The sequence below is a fragment of the Bos indicus genome, chromosome 18 (genome assembly GCF_029378745.1).
Source record: "Bos indicus isolate NIAB-ARS_2022 breed Sahiwal x Tharparkar chromosome 18, NIAB-ARS_B.indTharparkar_mat_pri_1.0, whole genome shotgun sequence".
In the NCBI taxonomy this organism is placed as follows: Eukaryota; Metazoa; Chordata; class Mammalia; order Artiodactyla; family Bovidae; genus Bos; species Bos indicus.
Genome location: NC_091777.1, coordinates 50,586,346 through 50,607,622, shown reverse-complemented (window position 1 = coordinate 50,607,622; position 21,277 = coordinate 50,586,346). Strand labels below are relative to the sequence as shown.

Sequence of the window (21,277 nt, the reverse complement as noted above, 5' to 3'; positions counted from 1 at the left end):
TTCAGGTTCATGTGAACTGGGAAATATTCAATATTAAATATCTAGTATTAATGTTTGTTTGCTAATCTAATTAAGACATGTCTTGAATCATCAGCATTGTGTAATACGTTTATTGTGCCTAGGTTTAATGTAAGTGAAATTTGCCAACAAAGAAAGTAATTCAAGTGAAGAAACTTTATATATATATATATATATATGACAAGAGCTTTTAAATAGACTTGGTTAAGAATAATTATACTTTAGGAATGTCTGTCTAAAATAATCTCTGAAGATTGGGGTAACTTGAATTTCTAGGGTTCTACTAAACTAAGTGATAAAAGCTTACTAAATAGCTAGGTCATTTCCAAATAAAATAAGATTTTGAAACATTATTTACTGAACACTAACTTCCTCTTACAGAGAAACTAAAGAGATTTTGGACTATTAATGAATATGTTTGGTGCCATCCTGCGATGTTCTGTATAAGAAAGCAAATATTTTTAATAATTAAACTGGTTCACCAATCTCAGTTCAGTCGCTTAGTCATATCTGACTCTTTGCAATCCCGTGGACTGCAGCACGCCAGGCCTCCCTGTCCATCACCAACTCTCAGAGTTTACTCAAACTCATGCCCATTCAGTCTATGATGCCATCCAACCATCTCATCCTCTGGCATCCCCTTCTCCTCCTGCCTTCAATCTTTCCCAGCATCAGGGTCTTTTCAAATGAGTCAGGTCTTTGCATCAGGTGGCCAAAGTATTACAGAATGCTAATATAAAGTACAGTTCATAGTTGCTTAAGGAAAATAAGATGTGTGTTTTAAGTAAAAAAAAAAAAAAAGCTATGAGAAATGAAATTGCATCTTATTAAGAAAAAAGAAAGTAGATCTGACTTACAGGTGGCTGTTTCTAAATAAAGTGATTTTAAAAAAAGAGAAAGAGGTTTTATGGAAAGTGGACCCCAAGAAAAATTTTGTACATAATACAAGTTTTCTTGAGATGTTGAACTTCTTTCAGTAATGAATTTTAAGTTTCTTTACCTCTGAAGTGATCTGTTCTGTTTACCTTTGAAATCTTTTGTTAACTTTGGCTAAGCAAATGACTACTGTTTCACAATGATTGATATAAACCTGTTGGACTGAATGTTATAAACCCTGCTGATATTTTTGGCAAAACTTCCTAAAATTAAAATCTAATGAAGTTCTTTTGACCTCTAGCTGACTTTGGGATGCTTCAGAGGGCCTCTGAGACATCCCAAAGAGAGGTATTTAACTACATGGGTTCATTTGATATGTTAAATTACTTGGGAAGTATTGTTGGAGAAGTGATAAATCTCAGGTTATATATATGGTTGATGTTACTAATATAGATATCCTAAAAATTATGTGGAATTCATAAAGATCCGATATGTCCTGATAAAATGTTGTCAGTTATAATTCTGGTTACCATATTAAAGTGTTACATGTCACAGCAATGACCAGGTTGCTTTGTCAATTACAATATAGTTACATTTTAAACATGCTGTCTATGGTTTCACTCTCATGCACTTAGAAGAATATTGCTGCTTCCTCAAGATTTATGGAAAAGACTTTATAAGATTAACTAGATAAACACAACTCAGCCATTAAAAAGAATACATTTGAATCAGTTCTAATGAGGTGGATGAAACTGGAGCCTATTATACAGAGTGAAGTAAGCCAGAAGGAAAAACACCAATACAGTATACTAACGCATATATATGGAATTTAGAAAGATGATAACAATAACCCTGTGTACGAGACAGCAAAAGTGACGCTGATGTATGGAACAGTCTTATGGACTCTGTGGGAGAGGGAGAGGGTGGGAAGATTTGGGAGAATGGCATTGAAACATGTAAAATATCATGTATGAAACGAGATGCCAGTCCAGGTTCAATGCACGATACTGGATGCTTGGGGCTAGTGCACTGGGACGACCCAGAGGGATGGTATGGGGAGGGAGGATGGAGGAGGGTTCAGGATGGGGAGCACATGTATACCTGTGATGGATTCATTTTGATATTTGGCAAAACTAATACAATTATGTAAAGTTTAAAAAAAAAAAAAAAAAACTGGTACCAGACTGGAATTTGGTTTTCTCTCTCTGTTAAAAGAACAAAGTTTTCTTAGAACACAGCTTTTGATAACAGATTGTGAATTTCTTTGCCTTTAAGTAATTTATATTTGCTTGTAAAGTCTTTTGTTACTTTGATAAAGTTTTGCAACCCCACGGACTGTAGTTCACCAGGCTCCTCTGTCCATGAGATACTCCAGGCAAGAATACTGGAGTGGGTTGCCATTTCCTTCTCCAGGAGAGTAAATAAGTATTATTTCACAATGATCTATGGTACATGTAGATAAAGCTCCTTCTGCTTCTACAAATTAACCCCTCACTTGACCTCCTGGTGGCTCAGACAGTAAAGCATCTGCTAGCAATGCAGGAGACCCGGGTTCGATCCCTGAGTTGGTAAGATCCCCTGGAGAAGGAAATGGCAACCCACTCCAGTACTCTTGCCTGGAAAACTCCATGGACAGAGGAGCCTGGTAGGCTACAGTCCATGGGGTCACAAAGAGTCGGATATGACTGAGCAACTTCACTTTCATTAACCTATTTCTATCTGATGTCCTTAAAACATGGCAATAGTCTACTCCTAAATTGGGCAATTAAAATGGGTAAGCTATAGCTGTAAATCTGTCTGGGTTATGGGAAATCCAAGATAGCCCCTTGGCTTTTCCTGACTCCCTGACAAACCTCGTTTTTATTTGATGGGATAAAGCCTTCCCTGGCTGCAGGGTTACTGCCCTCACAATGAAAAGTGTTGGTGTTTCACTGAACATTAAATTCTAGTTATATTACTCACTTTTGAGATAGTTCCTTGTTGTTATATTATTAAAATTTTAATCAAGTTTTTAAAAGGACACTCTAATTTTGTTTCTAAAGCTTATATCTGGACTGGAATGCAAAAGTAGGAAGTCAAGAGATACCTGGAGTAACAGGCAAATTTGACCTTAGAGTACAAAATGAAACAGGTCAAAGGCTAACAGAATTTTGCCAACAGAACACACTGGTCATAGCAAACACCCTCTTCAAACAACACAAGAGAAAACTCTACACATGGACATCACCAGATGGTCAACACTGAAATCAGATTGATTATATTCTTTGCAGTCAAAGATGGAGAAGATCTATACAGTCAGCAAAAACAAGACCAGGAGCTGACTGTGGCTCAGATCATGAACTCCTTATTGCCAAATTCAGACTTAAATTGAACAAAGTAGGGAAAACCACTAGACCATTCAGGTATGACCTAAATCACATCTCTTATGCTTATACATTGGAAGTCACAAATATATTCAAGAGATTAGATCAAATAGACAGTGCCTGAAGAACTATGGACAGAAGCTCGTGATATTGTACAGCAGGCAGTGATCAAGACCATCCCCAAGAAAAGGAAATGCAAAAAGGCAAAATGGTTGCCTGAGGAGGCTTTACAAATAGCTGAGAAAAGAAGAGAAGCTAAAGGCAAAGGAGAAAAGGAAAGATAAACCCATCTGAATGCAGAGTTCCAAAGAATAGGAAGGAGAGATAAGAAGCATTCCTCAGTGATCAATGCAAAAAAATAGAGGAAAACAATAGAATGGGAAAGACTAGAGATCTCCTCAAGAAAATTAGAGATACCAACGGAACATTTCATGCAAAGATGGGCACAATAAAGGACAGAAATGGTATGAACCTAACAGAAGCAGAAGATATTAAGAAGAGGTGGTAAGACTACATAGAAGAACTGTACAAAAAAGATCTTCATGGCCCAGATAACCACAATGGTGTGATCACTCACCTAGAGCCAGACATCCTGGAATGTGAAGTCAAGAGGGCCTTAGGAAAAAATTAATTAATTAATTAATTAATTAATTAAAAAAAAAAAAGAGGGCCTTAGGAAGCATCACTATGAACAAAGCAAGTGGAGGTGATGGAATTCCAGTTTAGCTATTTCAAATCCTAAAAGATGATGCTGTGAAAGTGCTGCACTCAATATGCCAGCAAATTTGAAAAACTCATCAATGGCCTCAGGACTGGAAAAGGTCAGTTTTCAATCCAGTCCTAAAGAAAGGCAATGCCAAAGAATGTTCAAACTACTGCACAATTGCACTCATCTCACACGCTAGTAAGTTCAGTTCAGTCGCTCAGTCGTGTCTGACTCTTTGTGACCCCAAGAATCGCAGCATGCCAGGCCTCCCTGTCCATCACCAACTCCTGGAGTTCACTCAGACTCACGTCCATCGAGTCAGTGATACCATCCAGCCATCTCATCCTCTGTCGTCCCCTTCTCCTCCAGCCCCCAATCCCTCCCAGCATCAGGGTCTTTTCCAATGAGTCAACTCTTCGCATGAGGTTGCCAAAGTACTGGAGTTGCAGCTTCAGCATCATTCCTTCCTAAGAAATCCCAGGGCTGATCTCCTTCAGAATGGACTGGTTGGATCTCTTTGCAGTCCAAGGGGCTCTCAAGAGTCTTCTCCAACACCACAGTTCAAAAGCATCAATTCTTCGGCGCTCAGCTTTCTTCACAGTCCAACTCTCACATCCATACATGACCACGGGAAAAACCATAGCCTTGACTAGACGGACCTTTGTTGGTCCGTCTCTGCTTTTGAATATGCTATCTAGGTTGGTCATAACTTTCCTTCCAAGGAGTAAGCATCTTTTAATTTCATGGCTGCAGTCACCATCTGCAGTGATTTTGGAGCCCCCCAAAAAAAGTCTGACACTGTTTCCACTGTTTCCCCATCTATTACCCATGAAGTGATGGGACCGGATGCCATGATCTCAGTTTTCTGAATGTTGAGCTTTAAGCCAACTTTTTCACTCTCCACTTTTATTTTCATCAAGAGGCTTTTTAGTTCCTCTTCACTTTCTGCCTTAAGGGTGTTGTCATCTGCATATCTGAGGTTATTGATATTTCTCCCGGAAATCTTGATTCCAGCTTGTGCTTCTTCCACTCCAGCGTTTCTCATAATGTACTCTGCATGTAAGTTAAATAAGCAGGGTGACAATATACAGCCTTGATATACTCCTTTTCCTATTTGGAACCAGTCTGTTGTTCCATGTCCAGTTCTAACTGTTGCTTCCTGACCTGCATACAGATTTCTCAAGAGGCAGATCAGGTGGTCTGGTATTCCCATCTCTTTCAGAATTTTCCACAGTTTATTGTGATGCACATAGTCAAAGGCTTTGGCATAGTCAATAAAGCAGAAATAGATGTTTTTCTGGAACTCTAGATGGGGCATGTCAAAAAGAAACAGGAGCCAATCTGAAGGAGCTCACAATGACAAAGCTGAAACAGTTTGAACAACAAAATAAATAAAATATTGGATTATAATCCATGAAATAAAATAAATGGTCTCTTGGATAAGAGACCATAGTGATATAAAGTATTGGCTAAATAAAAAACTGGGAAGAAGAGACAGTTCTACCTTACGGGAGAATTTCAGTTAATGAATGTAGGAGGGGGGCTTCTCTGGTGGTCCAGTGGCCCCCAGTGCAGGGCGCCCAGGCTCAATCCCAGTCAGGGAACTGGATCCTACATTTCACAACTAAAAATTCTGCATGCAACGAAGACTTGTTGCGGCCAAATAAATAAATTTAAATATTAATAAATAAATGTAGAAAGAATGAGGGAAATAGAAAATCATTTTTAGAACAAACACCACAGTAATAATTGTGTGTGAGATCCACTGATGGATGCCAACATTCATGGGCAAAAGTTCGAAGAGAAACAGAATTCTGCATAGTCTTAAACATATTCCTTCAGATATTTATTAATTACAAAGAGAAATATAGTAACTTTACAGTAAAGAAACCTTAACCAAGTGATCAAAGTTGACATTATCAGTAATAAGACATATCAGAGGGCAGCATCGTGTATCCCCTGGTAGGATGAACTAAGAAAGGCATGTCATTTCTATACTATTCTTGCCAAAAATGCACAATCCCAATATAATCATAAGAAAAACCAGAAAACAAATATCAGAAAAATCAGGAAAATATTTTTTTAAATATCAGACTGAGTCACAGTCTACAAGTAACTGACAAGTACTTTTTTTTAAGTCTCAAGGTCATAAAAGACTGAGTAATTATTACAAAAGAGAGGAGATTTAGAAAACACAAAAAATAAATGCAATGTGAGATATTGGATGGCATCCTGGAATAGAATAGAAAAAGAATATAGTGGAAGAGCTGTGAAATATAAATAAATAATATCTGTGCTTTAGCCAAGAGTGTTGCACCAACACTATTTTAGTTCTGTGTTTTTTTTTTTTTTTTTTTTTTACTATTTTAGTTTTGAACATTGCACTGTGCTTACACAAGATGTTCTCATTAAGAGAATTCAGATGAAGGGTGAATAAAACTGTAACATTTGCAACTTTTCTGTGCCTCTGGAAATATTTCAAAATGTATAATTCCTTTTTTGCTGGGGACCAGCCCCAGCTGATCCAGGGTATTCGAAGGAGAGACGGCCTAGGCGACTATTTATATGCTAATTAGAGATATAGAGAACAATAGAATGAGGATAGCTCAGTAGGAAAATTCAGTGGAGAAAAGAAGCTGAGTAGCTTGGTTTACGCGGGAGACCAATAAAACTTCAAGACAAGAAGTTTGCACCACTTACGTAGGCCGCAGGCGCCCTCTCGAATAGCGGAAGGTGTCTCACCCTAGACTCCTTCTCGAGTGGGTCTTAGAAGCCCAGGCATGATTAGTAAGCGTGGTGGGTTCCGCGCTCCAGATGGAGACTCAGCTGGAAGTTAAAGGGAAGAATGACATGGGGAGACCAAGCGCTGGTAAACAAGGCCCGTAGCTTTATTTTTAACAGGGGCTTTTATACCCTAAGTTACACATAGAGGATAATAGGGGATGCAAAGTCAGCAGTCTTTGGTTCTTATCAAAAACCAAGGTTTCTTTCCTGCAAATGTATCGTATACAAATGGTTTAGGTGATTTACATCATCTTCTGGCCAGAAGGCCTACTAACATTTTATGACTCTTGACAAGGACTTATCAACAAAGACTTACTTTCTCTAAGAGTAATTATTTCAAGGTTTGGCACCATCTTCCAAAGATAAAATTGCATTCCTATAGGGCGGATGTGTAATGGGTTTACAACAAAGAAAGAATTTATTACCTTAAGGGTCTAAAGTTACTAACACCAAGGCCACTACTTATTTTTTCTACATACCCACTATTAATTAATACATATTCAAGGATACAATTCAGGGGATGTGAAAACTTGGCAACAAGCATTGACTCATCAATGAAATCCTTTACTAGTTTATTCTGACAGTTTTTAACTCTCTGAGAGGCTCTAAGCTATTTGAATATCTTAAGCTTCCCATGCCTCTTAAGGCTGGGAGACTGTAAACAATCGTATGCATAGCTGCAGGAGTCCGGGTAAACTTGTCAGGCGAGTTAGAGAGCCATCAGAGGGGTTTGGATTTAAACACTCCTAATTGCCCAGGAACTTTATTAATTGGAGCTGTAAGTTAACTCTTTGACACAGAGAGAGAGAGATGGTGGTAGGGGACAGCCCCCAGTAAAGTCAGAGGTGAGAGCACAAAGCAATAAAGTAGGCAGACTCTGGTTTTTTTGGGGGAAAATGCTCGAGAATATCCGGGGGGACTCCTGAGGCTCGATCCCTCCTTTGCGTATGCCGAGCCTCCTTCCTCATGACCTTTGTCACGAGTGGAATGCCTCACCGGCTCCCCGCACTTTTTGTTTTCATTAATTTATTTTTGGCGGTGCTGGGTCTTCGTTAGTGCACAGGCTGTTTTCTCTAGTTGGGGTGAGCAGGGGCTATTCTTCGTTGCAGTACACGGGTTTCTCATTGTGGTGGCTTCTCTTGTTGCAGAACACAGGCTCTACAGTGCAGGGTTAGTAGTTGTGGGCACACGGGCTCTGGGGCACTTGGGATCTTCCGAGACCAGGGATTGAACTCATGCCCCCTGTATTGGCAGGCAGATTCTTATCCACTGCACCACCAGGGAAATTCAAAATTTATAATTTCTTAAAAGACACTTCATAGACCTGCCATTTCTGATCTTCTTCTGTATCCTTCCACTGCATGAAGGATGAAAGCTTTTAACCAAGCTATAAAAAGGACTTCTAAAACTCTTTAACATCATCCCTTATTCATTACCCTAAGCCATGACTCTTTTGTGTCATATATATTGACCACCCTTTACTGTCTTCTCATTTTAAAACGGAGAAGGCAATGGCATCCCACTCCAGTACTCTTGCCTGAAAAATCCCATGGATGGAGGAGCCTGGTAGGCTGCGGTCCATGGGGTCGCTAAGAGTCAGACACGACTGAGCAACTTCCCTTTCACTTTTCACTGTCATGCATTAGAGAAGGAAATGGCAACCCACTCCAGTGTTCTTGCCTGGAGATCCCAGGGACGGGGGAGCCTGGTGGACTGCCGTCTATGGGATCGCACACTATGAGTCGGACACGACTGAAGTGACTTAGCAGCATTTTAAAATTGTATTTATTTATTTTTGGCTGTGTTGAGTTTTCACTGCTGTTTGTGGGCTTTCTCTAATTGCAGTGAACAGGGGCTAGTCTCTGGTTGTGATGTGTGGGCTTCTCATTGAGTGGCTTCTGTTGTTGCAGAACATGGGTTCTAGATGCTCGGGCTTCAATAATGATTACTGTGACTTTTATCACCTTAGATTCACATAGTCTGTTCTTGAACATCATGTAAATAGAATCAAACAGTGTGTTTTCTTTTTAATTTAGTCAACCAAATTTGAGATGCCTTCAAATTCCAGTCTTTTTTTTGTTTGTTTAAAACAGAAAGTTTATTTGCTCAGTACACCAAGTAGAATGCAAGCACTATCATGACAAATATACAGAAATATGCAGATCAACATAAAACAGTAATTTAGTTTTAAAGAAGGGAAATCTCTTTAAATGTTATGACAACGTACTCCCAAGAATCCTTTTTTCAGTTAATTATACATTTCAATAAAATAAATGGTAATGAATTAAGTGGAAGTTAGCTTGTGAATTTTTCTTAAAAATAAAAATCCAACCCTATTAATCCATGCCAGTTAAACACTCCTAACTAAAATTTCCCAGTAAGTGCAAGAGATGGAGTTGGTTACCTTTTTTGCTTGAACAGTCCCAAGGAAAATGGTTACTACAGATACAGCAGGCAAACTGTTAAGACCGACCGATCTAGAACTTAGTGTTGCACTAATTTCAGTCTCAAATTGTGCTGAACGCTCATCATTAGTATGGCACATTTTGGTCCATGATGTGGTTTAATGCCAAGACAGATCCCAATTTGTTACAGAAACACATAGATTACTGTTGCTTTTTTTGTTTATATATATATATATATATATAAAAGCCAGATATACTTCCACATACAAAGGCAGGTTTTCCCAAGAGGGATTTACAGGAAGTAGTCTGGGGTGCGCCGGGTCACATGAGGCTCTCCACGACGAGGTGCTGGGTCAAACTGAAGGAAGGAATATTTCAAAGTGTCATCTAATTCCATGATAGCAGCCTGGTTCCCACAACGATAACAGTAATTGGGTGCACTGAAAATGGTAACCACGTTCCGATCGTGACACCAATTGTATCCCTCCATTACAAGTTGGTGAGCACGAGAAACCAGTGTGAGACCATTAGCATGGTTAAACGTTTCAGAAATATCTTGTCCAAATGTGTAGCCAGCACCACGTGGAGAAATACCCCACCCACCACGATCATCTGGATCTGACCATAAGAGATCACACATAGGGCCCTCATGTGGAACTTCTTGTAAACGATCCAGGGCTCTTATATGATCCAGTGTATCTATGGATGGAGAGAGGCCACCATGGAGGCAGAATATCTGTCCATCTACTAAAGCTGTAAGTGGCAGATAATCAAAGAGATCTGTAAAATATTTCCAAACATTGGCATTTCCATACTTTCGCAGACATTCGTCATAAAAGCCATAAACTTGGGTAATTTGTCGGCTTTCGTGGTTTCCTCTCAGTATTGTAATGCGCTCTGGATAACGCACCTTTAATGCCACAAGAAGAGTTACCGTTTCCACAGAATAATAACCTCTGTCTACACAGTCGCCCATGAACAGATAGTTTGTGTCTGGTGACTTCCCACCGATTCTGAAGAGTTCCATAAGGTCGTGGAACTGGCCATGCACATCTCCACAGACGGTGACAGGACAACGGACCTCCTGTACATTCGATTCTTTTGTTAAAATTTCCTTAGCCTTTTCACACAGCGTCCGGACTTGGTTCTCGTTCAGCTGTTTACACTCATTCAGCTGCTCGACCCACTGATCCAGGTCCTTAGTGAACGCCTTGTCGTCCATGGCGGCCCCCGCCCCTCCGCCGCCGCCTCCTCCCGCCCCCCGCGCGCCCCCGCCCCGGGCGCTGCTCCCCTAGCCCCCCGCCGCCGCCGCCGCCAGCTCCCGGCGCTGGAGGGAGGAGCCGGGCACTGCGGACCCCGCGCCCCGCCCAAGCCCCTCGGGCGGCTCCGAGCGCGCGGCCTCCGGGAGACCCCCGCCCGCCCCGGCCCGCCGGCCCGCGCGCCCGGAGAGTCGGTGAAGGACGCGGGGACGTGCGGGGCTTCCGCGCAGCTGCCGCCGGAGGATGGGCACCCGCCGCCTGCCGGCCGCCGGCCGCTCTCCTCCAGTCTTAAGACTCTAGACTTTTAAGCAGACCAGCCTCTGATCCCATTCAATTCAGTCATTCAGTCAACGATTCAACAAGTTTTTATTAATATTCTACTTGACTTCAGGCATTCTCCCAAGCACTGGGGACACGGTTTTGAATGAAACTGACCAAATCCTTCATTCTCACTGAGCTTGATATGCTAGTGGGGAAAGCTTATTCTAGAAACACAAACAAATAACATAATATTTCAGAGAGTAATAATTACTACAAAGAAAAAAATTAAGCTGGATAAGCCAATGGAGTAAGAGGCTGGTAATTTAGACAAATTTGTCAAGAAAGGACTCTCTGGACTGGTGATATTTGAACTGAAGCCTAACTAATATGCGGACACATCCGAATGTGTCCCCTCACCCAATTGCATATGTTGCCAAAGGTGATGGTATTGGCAGGTGGGATCTTTGGAGGTGATCTGGTCATGAGGGTGGACCCCTCATGGATGGGATTAGTGTACTGATAAAGGATATACTACAGGAAATTTTCTGGTGGTCTAGGGGCTAAGACTCCATGCTCCTAATGCAGGGAACCCAGGTTCAATCTATGATCAGAGAACTAGATCCCACCTGCCCCAACTAAAGAGCCTGCATGCCTCGATGAAGACTGAAGAGCCCATGCTGCAGCTAATACTTGGTGCAGCCAAATAGATCAATATCTTAAAAGAGAGAGAGAGAGAGATCTCAGAACTCCCTAGCCCTTTTCACCACTTGAAGACACAAGAAGTCTCAGACCCGGACCAGGGCTGCCACCTGACCATGCTGGCACCCTGATCTCAGACTTCCAGGCTTCAGAACTGTGAGCAATTTTTTTTTTCTCTACTGTTTATAAGCTACGCAGCCTGTGATGCTTTTGTGAAAGTAACCCAAACAGACTAAGACAGGGGCAAGCCACATCAATATAGGGAGACGGTGAAGAGGATGGGGAAACAGTAAGTGCAAAGACAGGCTTTGATAAAGTGTAGCAAAATGTTATCAATTGGTGAATCAGAGGAAAATGTACATAAAAGTTCCCTGAGCTGACACAAACTTGAAACACTGAAAAAGAGCAAGAAATGAGAGCAGAGGAAGCAGAGAAAGGAAAGAGAAATGGCAGAAGTAGAACCTAAGAGTTTGAGAGGATCCAGATAATGGAAAACTGTATGTGTTTCCTTGTCTGAGGAGAAGCCTGGGGGAGAGCAGTTATGGAGTGTGATATCAAGAGTTCTGTTTTGGATTTATTAAGTTCAATTACAGTCTGGAACTCAGGGGAGAGCTTGGAGTAGAGCGATAAATTTGGGAGTCGTCAGTATATGGTATTTACGGTCCTAAGGCTCAACTTTCCTGGTGGCATAGTGGATAAGAATCTGCCTGCCAATGCAGGGGTCACAGGTTGATCCCTGGTCTGGAAAGATCCCACATGCCCTGGAGGAACTAAGTCCATGCACCGTAACTACTGAGCTCGTGTGCTGCAGTTACTGAAGACTGGGCACCTAGAGCCCATGCTCCGCAATAAAAGAAGCCACCAAAATGAGTAGCCTGCACACCACAAGAAAGGGTAGTCCTCACTTGCCACAACTAGAGAAAGCCTGCTGGCAGAGACGAAGACTCAGGGCAGCCAAAAATAAATAAATAAAGTCGTAGGTCTGGAAGAGAACTAGGGAAAGAATACTAGAAAAAAGAGAATCGATTCAAGGACTGAGCTCCAACATTTGAAAGTCGGGGAGATGAGGACACAATAAGGAGCAGCCACTGAGGTTGGAGGAGAATTGGAGGTCAAGTTCTGTTGGAATCCGAAGTGAATTAAGTAGGAGGGAACCTGTGTTCATTACAAAGGGAAATAACTTCACAATGAAGAATTCCGGTAAACCTTCCCCTACTCTTAACCATATGTTCAAAGTTAACAACACCAATAATTGGTCAAATGATATCTGGTACTTCCTGAAATGAGACACTAAGAAGAACAAAACAACGCCTCTGTAATTTTCCTGCCAAAGGTTCATAATATGGATTTAATCATGAAAAAATAAAGATCAAAATTAAGGGCCAGTATTCAAAATGAGTGACTAGTACTTGTCAAATTTGCCAATGGTTTCAAAGACAAATAAAAGTTGAAGGAGAATTCCCTAGTGGTCCAGTGGTTAGGATTCTGTGCCTGCAATGGCAGGGGTCTGTCAGAGCAGTTAAAAAAAAAAATTAGATTAAAAAAAGTTAAGGTTGAGGAACAGTCTTCAGTTAAAAGAGATTCTTATTAGGTCTTCCAAACTGGAAAAAAAATTGTTATAACAAATATTCTTTGGACTAGTAAAATCAAAACATTATCAGAAAATTAAATAATATTGTATCAATATTAATTTTTTCTATTTTGATAATATTACTACTAATGTAATAAAAAGTGTCCTTGTTTTTTGCAAATACACACTGAACACTTTAGAGCTATAAGGGTAGCTGGGCTACAATTTACTCTCAAATAATTCATAGAGAAACAGAGAAAAAGAGAGGCTTTGATAAAGTGTAGCAAAATGTTATCAATTGGTGAATCAGAGGAAAATGTACATAAAAGTTCCTTGTACTATTCTTGAAGCTTTTCATTAAGTTTGGAATTACATATATCTTTTAATGTTCACAAAAGATTTCTGAGTAACTTAACTTCATCACAGAATAAAACTCAAGAATATTTACAGGAACATGAAAATATCCAGCACCCAACAAGGAAAAATTTGCGATAACTGACATCCAATCAAAACTTACCAGGCAGAAACTATAAAACACTTAGAGGAAAACAGAGGTAGAACATTGTATAACATAAATCACAGCAAGATTCTCTATGATCCACCTCCTAGAGTAATGGATGCAAAAATAATGAAATGAGACCTAATTAAAATTAAAAGCTTTTACACAGCAAAGGAAACTGTAAACAAGGAGAAAAGACAACCCTCAGAATGGTAAAAAATCATAGCAAATGAAACAACTGACAAAGGATTAATCTCCAACATTTACAAGCAGCTCATGCAATTCAATACCTGAAAAACAAACAACCCAACCAAAACGTGGGCAGAACACACATTTCTCCAAAGACACACAGATGGTTAATAAACACATGAGAAGATGCTCAACATCACTCATTATTAGAGAAATGTAAATCAAAACTACAATGAGCTATCGTCTCACACCAGTCAGAATGGCCATCATCAAAAAGTCTACAAACAATAAATGCTGGAGAGGTTGTGGGGAATCCTCTTGCACTGTTGGTGGGAATACAAATTGATACACCACTATGGAGAACAGTATAGAGAGTCCTTAAAAAACTAAGAATAGAACTACCATATGATCCAGCAATCCCACTACTGGGCATCTACCCTGAGGAAACCATAATTGAAAAAGACATATGGACCCCAATGTTCACTGCAGCACCATTTACAAGATCTAGGACATGGAAGCAACCTAGATGTCCATCAACAGATGAATGGATGAAGGAGTTGTGGTACTTATTCACAATGGAACATTACTTAGCTATAAAAAGGAATGAGATTCTAATCAGGTGGACAAACCTAGAGCCTATTATACAAAGTGAAGTATGTCAGAAAGAGAAAGACAAATATCGTACATTAATGCATAGGTATGGAATCTAGAAAGATGGTACTGATAAACCTATCTGCAAGGCAGCAATGGAAATGCAGACATAGAGTACAGACTTGAGGACACAGAGGGGAAAGGAGAGGGTGGGACCAATGGAGAGAGCAGTGTGAGAACACAGACATCACCATGGGTACCATAGATAGCCAGTGGGAACTGGCTATATGACTCGGGGAGCAGGTTGTGTTCTGTGACAACCAGGAGGAGTGGGAGGCGGTGGGAGGTGGGAGGGAGGTTCAAGTGGGAGGGGACATATATATACCTATGGCTGATTCATGTTGATGTATGGCAGGAACCAACACAATATTGTAATTATCATCCAATTAAAAATAAATTTTAAAACAAATCACTTGGCATACATAGGTGTGTAGAAGATTTATCATGAAATGCAGGCAATGTACCAGGAACATTCCTAGTGTTATTCAGTCATTTGTTTAACAAATCTTGTGTTCTGGGTCAGGCACTTCATTATGGGTTGGAATGTAAAGTATTACCTCCATTCCACTCATAAAGAAAGTGAAGTACAAGGATATCCAGTATACAAAATGGATGGCTAGGGATTAGCCAAATCTGCCAGTGGCTTCAAAAACAAATCAAAGGTTGAAGAGGAATTCCTTGGTGGTCCATCTGTTAGGACTCCTCCCATGTACTGACAAGGTCCTGTCAGCACAGGAAAAAATAAAAGTTATATTAAAAAAAAATTGAGGAACAGTCTTCAATTAAAATAGACTCTCATCTGGTCTTCCAAACCAGAAAAAAAATTATTATAATGAACATTATTTGGACAACTACCAAAATGGAAATATTACCAGAAGATTAAATAATATCAATCCTAAATTTTTCTATTTTGATAATATTACTCTCAAGGTAATAAAAAGTGTCCTTCTTTGGAAATACTCATTGAACATTTTAGAGATATAAGGACACCAAGGCTACAATTAATTATCAAACAATTTATCTAACTCAGGGAAATAGAGAAAAAGAGAGACGCTGATAAAGGGTGGCAAAATGTTGTCAATTGATGAGTCAGAGGAAAATGTGCATAAAAGTTTCTTGTATTATACTTGCAACTTTTCATTAAGTTTGGAATTATATACTTTTCAAATGTTCACAAAAGATTCCCAAATAACTTAACTTCATGACAGAATAAGACTCAAGAATATTTACAGGAACACAAAAATATCCAGTACTGACAAGGTAAAATTTACAATGACTGACATCCAATCAAAAATTACCAGGCAGAAACCATAAAATTCTTAGATGAGAACATAGGCAGAACACTCTCAGACATAAAACTCCAAGATCCTCTATGACCCACCTCCTGGAGTAATGGGAAAAAACAAAAATAAACAAATGGGACCTTATTAAATGTAAAGGCTCTCTCACAGCAAAGGAAACTATGAACAAGGTGAAAGGACAACCCTCAGAATGGGAGAAAATCATAGCAAATGAAACAACCGACAAAGGATTAATCTCCAACATTTACAAGTAGCTCATGCAACTCAACACCCAAAAAACAAACAACCCAACCAAAACGTGGGCAGAAGTCCTAAACACACATTTCTCCAAAGACATACAGATGGTTAACAAATGCATGGGAAGATGACCAACATCACTCATTATTAGAGAAATGCAAATCAAAACTACAATGAGCTATCTATTTCACACTGGTCAGAATGGCCATCATCAAAAGTCTACAAACAACAAACGTTGGAGATAGCGTAGAGAAAAGGCAATCTTCTTGCACTGTTGATGGAAATGCAAATTGATACAGGCAGTATCAATTGAAGACAGTACGACAGTCCTTAGAAAATTAAGAATAAAGCCACCATATGACCCAGCAATCCCACTTACTGGTCATGCACCCTGAGAAAACCATAATTGAAAAGACATGAACCACAATGTTCATTGCGGCTCTATTTACAAGAGATAGGACATGGAAGCAACCTAGATGTCCATCAACAGACAAATGGATAAAGAAGTTGTGGTACATATTCACAATGGAATATTACTTGGCTATAAAAAAGGAATGCTTTTGAGTTGGTTCTAATGAGGTAGATGAACCTAGAGCCTATTATACGAAATCAGAAAGACAAATATCATATATTAACGTATATATGTGGAATCTAGAAAGATGGTACCCATGCATCAACTTGCAGGGAGCAATGGAGATGCAGACATAGAGAATGGACTTGTGGACACAGTGGGGGAAGGGGCCGGCGGGACCGATGGAGAGAGAAGCACAGAAACAGACATCGCCGTACGTAAAATAGATCACCAGTGGGAATGTGCTGTATGACTCAGGGAGCTCAACCCAGTGCTCTGTGACAACCTAGAGGGGCAGGATGGCGTGGGAGGTGGGAGGGTGGTTACAGAGGGACAGGACATGTGCATACCTATGGCTGATTCATGTTGATGTATGGCAGAAACCAACACAATATTGTAAAGCAATTATTCTCCAATTAAAAATAAATTAACGTTTTTTTAAAAATTACTTGGCATACATAGATGTGTAGAAGATTTATCATGAAATGCGGGCCATGTACCAGGAACATTCCTGATGTGATCCAGTCATTTGTTTAACAAATCTTGAGTTCTGGTCAGGTACTTCATTATGGGCTGGAATGTAAGGTATTACCTCCATTCCACTCATAAAGAAAGTGAAGCACAGAGACATTCAGCATTAAAAAATGAGTGGCTAGGATTTGCCAAATTTGCCAATGGCTTCAAAAACAAATAAAGGTTGAAGGGGAATTCCCTGGTGGTTCAGAAGTTGGGACTTCTCCCCTGCACTGACAAAGGTCTGTCAGCACAGCAAAAATTAATTATTTAAAAAAAATTAAGGTTGAGGAACAGACTTTGATTAAAAGAGACTCTCATCTGGTCTTCCAAACCAGAAAAAAATTATTATAATGAACATCATTTGGACAACTAGTAAAATTGAAATATTACCAGAAGATTAAATAATATTGCAACAATACTAAATTTTCTATTTTGATACTACTACTATCAATGTAATAAAAAGTGTGCTTGTTCTTAAAAAATACACACTGAGCACTTTAGAGGTATAAGGGCACCTGGGCTACAATTTACTCTCAATTCATAGAGAAATAGAGAAAAAGAGAGATTTTGATAGAGTGAAAAAATGCTGACATTGACATTGACATTGAAGTCACTCAGTCGTGTCTGACTTTTTGCGACCCCATGGACTGTAGCCTAACCAGGCTCCTCCTTCCATGGAATTTTCCAGGCAAGAGTACTGGAGTGGGTTGCCATTTCCTCCTCCAGGAGATCTTCCCAACCCAGAGATCGAACCCGGGTCTCCCACATTGTAGGCAGACGCTTTACCGTCTAAACCACCAGGGAAAAAATGTTAACAGTTGGTAAATCAGAGGAAATTGTACATAAAAGTTCCTTGTACTATTCTTGAAGCTTTTTGTTAAGTTTGAAATTACATTTTTGTTAATGTTCACAAAAGATATCTAGGTAACTTAACTTCATCACAGAATAAAATTCAAGAATATTTATAGGAACACAAAAATATCCATCACCCACAAGGTAAAATTTATGAAGACTGACATCCAATCAAAAATTACCAGGCATACATAAGTGTGTAGGAGATTTATCATTAAATGCAGGCCATGTACCAGGAACATTCCTGACACTTTTCAGTCATTTGTTTAACATATCTTGAGTCCTGGGTCAGGGACTTCATTATGGGCTGGAATGTAAAGCCCATTATGTAAAGCCCAGTATAAAGCCCATTATCTCCATTTCACTCCTAAAGAAAGTGAGGTACAGAGACATTCGGTAACTCATTCAATGTCACACAACTTTCAAGTTATAGAATCAGGATTTTAATCTGAATCTACTGACTGCAAAATCCATGCTCTTTCTATGTGTCATACTGAAGGGGAAGCAAAAGGCTATAACTGAGTAACATAAAGCCATATAGAGGACTTCACTGGTAGTCCAGTGGTTAAGAATTCATCTGCCAATGCAGAGGACCTGGGTTCAATCTCTGGTACAGGAAGAACCTTCATGCAGAGGGATAACTAGATCCATTTGCCACAACAAATGAAGCCTGTGCCCTAGAGCCGGTGCTCAGCAACAAGAGAAGCCATCAAAATGAGAAGCCCACATGCTGCAATGAACAGTAGCCCCCAACTTGCTGCAACTCGAGAAAGCCTGCTTGTAGCAATGAAGGCCCAGCCCAGCCAAAAATAAGTAAATTAATTCTTTGGAAATAAAATAATCTAGAGTTTAAGACCCTAATTTTTCCCATACAGAATCTTTCAGAATCAAATTGTACTGTTGTTTTAAAATATTTCTTTTTTTTAATAAATTGACTCTTTACAGATGAGCCACCAGGGAAGCCCTATACCAGCATATGCAGTCAAAACTTAGTAAATGTTCATGCAAGATTTGTGTGTTTTTTTTAATTGAACTATAGTTGATTTACAATGTTGTATTAGTTTTGTTTTGTTTTAATTTTGGCTGCACCGGGTCTTCAAGGAAGCACTCAGGCTTTTTCTAGTTACAGCGTGCAGGGTCTTCTCTAGTTGTGAAGCATAGGCTCTAGAGCTTGCCGGCTCAGTAGCTGTGGCACTCCAGCTTAGTTGCTCCACAGCATGTGGGATCTTAGTTCCCTAATCAGGGATTGAACCCACATCCCCTGCATTGGAATTCTTCACCACTGGACCACCAGGGAAGTCCATTTGTTAGTTTCTGGTGTATAGCAAAGTGATTCAGATATATATATGTATGTATGTATCGGAGAAGGCAATGGCACCCCACTCCAGTACTCTTGCCTGGAAAATCCCATGGACGGAGGAGCCTGGTAGGCTGCAGTCCATGGGGCCACTAAAAGTCGGACACAACTGAGTGACTTCACTTTCACTTTTCACTTTCATGTGTTGGAGAAGGAAATGGCAACCCACTCCAGTGTTCTTGTCTGGAGAATCCCAGGGACAGGGGAGCCTGGTGAGATGCCGTCTACGGGGTCGCACAGAGTTGGACACGACTGAAGCGACTTAGCAGCATGTATGTATTCTTTTGAACTGTGGTGTTGGAGAAGACTCTTGAGAGTCCCTTGGACTGCAAGGAGATCCAACCAGTCCATTCTGAAGGAGATCAGCCCTGGGATTTCTTTGGAAGGAATGATGCTAAAGCTGAAACTCCAGTACTTTGGCCACGTCATGAGAAGAGTTGACTCACTGGAAAAGATTCTGATGCTGGGAGGGATTCGGGGCAGGAGGAGAAGGGGACGACAGAGGATGAGATGGCTGGATGGCATCACTGACTCGATGGACATGAGTCTGAGTAAACTCCGGGAGTTGGTGATGGACAGGGAGGCCCGGTGTGCTGCGATTCATAGGGTCGCAAAGAGTCGGACACGACTGAGCGACTGAACTGAACTGAACTGATGTATTCTTTTGTAAAATGTTGTTGTTGTTGTTGTTCAGTTGCTGAGATGTGTCCTACTCTTTGCAACCTCATGGAAGGCAGCCCACCAGGCTTCCCCCTCCACTGTCTCCCACAGTTTGCTCAAATTCATGTCCATTGAGTCGGTGATGCTATCTAACCATTTCATCCTCTGCTGTCCTCTTTTTCTTTTGCCTTCAATCTTCAATTCTTTCTTTAAATAATTTCATTTATTTATTTGCTGTGCTGGGTCTTCATGCTCTGAGGGCTTGTCTCTACTTCTGGTGAACAGGGCTACTTTTCGTTGTGATGCATGGGCTTCTCTTGAGGAGCAGACTCTAGGCTCACGGGCTCAGTAGTGGTGATGCATGGGTTCAATAGTTGTGGTTCCTGGGCTCTAGAGCACGGTCTCAATATTTGTGGTGCACAAACTTAGTAGCTCCAAGGCATGTGGGATCTTTCTAGACCAGAGATCAAACTCGTGTTTCCTGCATTAGCAGGTGGATTCTTTACCACTGAGCCACCAGGGAAGCCCCTATATAAATATAAGTGTGTGTGTATATATATATTCTTTTCATATTCTTTTCCATTATAGGTTATTATAAGGTATTGAACATAGTTCCCTATGTTGTACAATAGGACCTTATTATTTATCTATTTTATATGTAGTAGTTTGTATCTATTAGTCCCAATTTGTATATTTCATTACATGTAAATTTTACCTTAAAGAATTGTAAACCAGGAAAAAAGTCCATCTGCCCACATCCACACAAAACACAATGCAATAAAGAGAAAGAAAGCCATCCAGCTAGTGACAGGGGTGGGATGCCCTGTCACCTTCAGGAAAAGCTGCACTTGGGAATTCCCTGGTGGTCCAGTGGTTAGGAATCTGCGCTTTCACTGCAGGGGCCACGGATTCCATTACTGGTCAGGGAATTAAGATCCCATACACACACACACACAAAAAAAAAAAAAAAAGAAGAAGGAAATGTTGCCTTTTCTCTGTCAGGAAAGCAAGGCTACATATGTGGCTCAGATTCTGGTAGGTGGGTGAGCATGCTGTTTTTCTATGGGATAAGAGATGAGACCGTCAACAGAGGGACGAAAGGGTCTGGAGGTTTGAGAGGGCAGAGAATAATGTAAGTGTTGGGACTTCCCCAGTGGTTCAGTGGTTAAGAATCTGCCTGCCAATGCTGGGGATAAGAGTTCGATCCCTGCTCTGGGAAGATTCCATATGACACAGAGTAACTAAGCCCTATTCACCACAACTACTGAGCCCTGGTCGGGCCTACTCTCCAAAATAAGAGAAACCACGACAATGAAAAGCCTAGAACCGCAGCTAGAGAGTAACCCGATGCCATGCCAAGTTGCTTCAGTCATGTCCAGCTGTTTGCAACCTCATGGACTGTAGCCTGCCAGGTTCCTCTGTCCATGGGATTCTCCAGGCAAGAATACTGGAGTGGGTTGTCATTTCCTTCTCCAGGGGTTCTTTCCAACCGCAGGGATCGAA

At 40.5% G+C, this 21,277-nt stretch overlaps 1 pseudogene; it reads right to left on the bottom strand.

The window, feature by feature from the left end:
* Positions 1–9,381: 9,381 nt before the first annotated feature.
* On the bottom strand, positions 9,382–10,390 carry LOC109572922 (serine/threonine-protein phosphatase 2A catalytic subunit beta isoform pseudogene; annotated as a pseudogene).
* Positions 10,391–21,277: the final 10,887 nt, after the last annotated feature.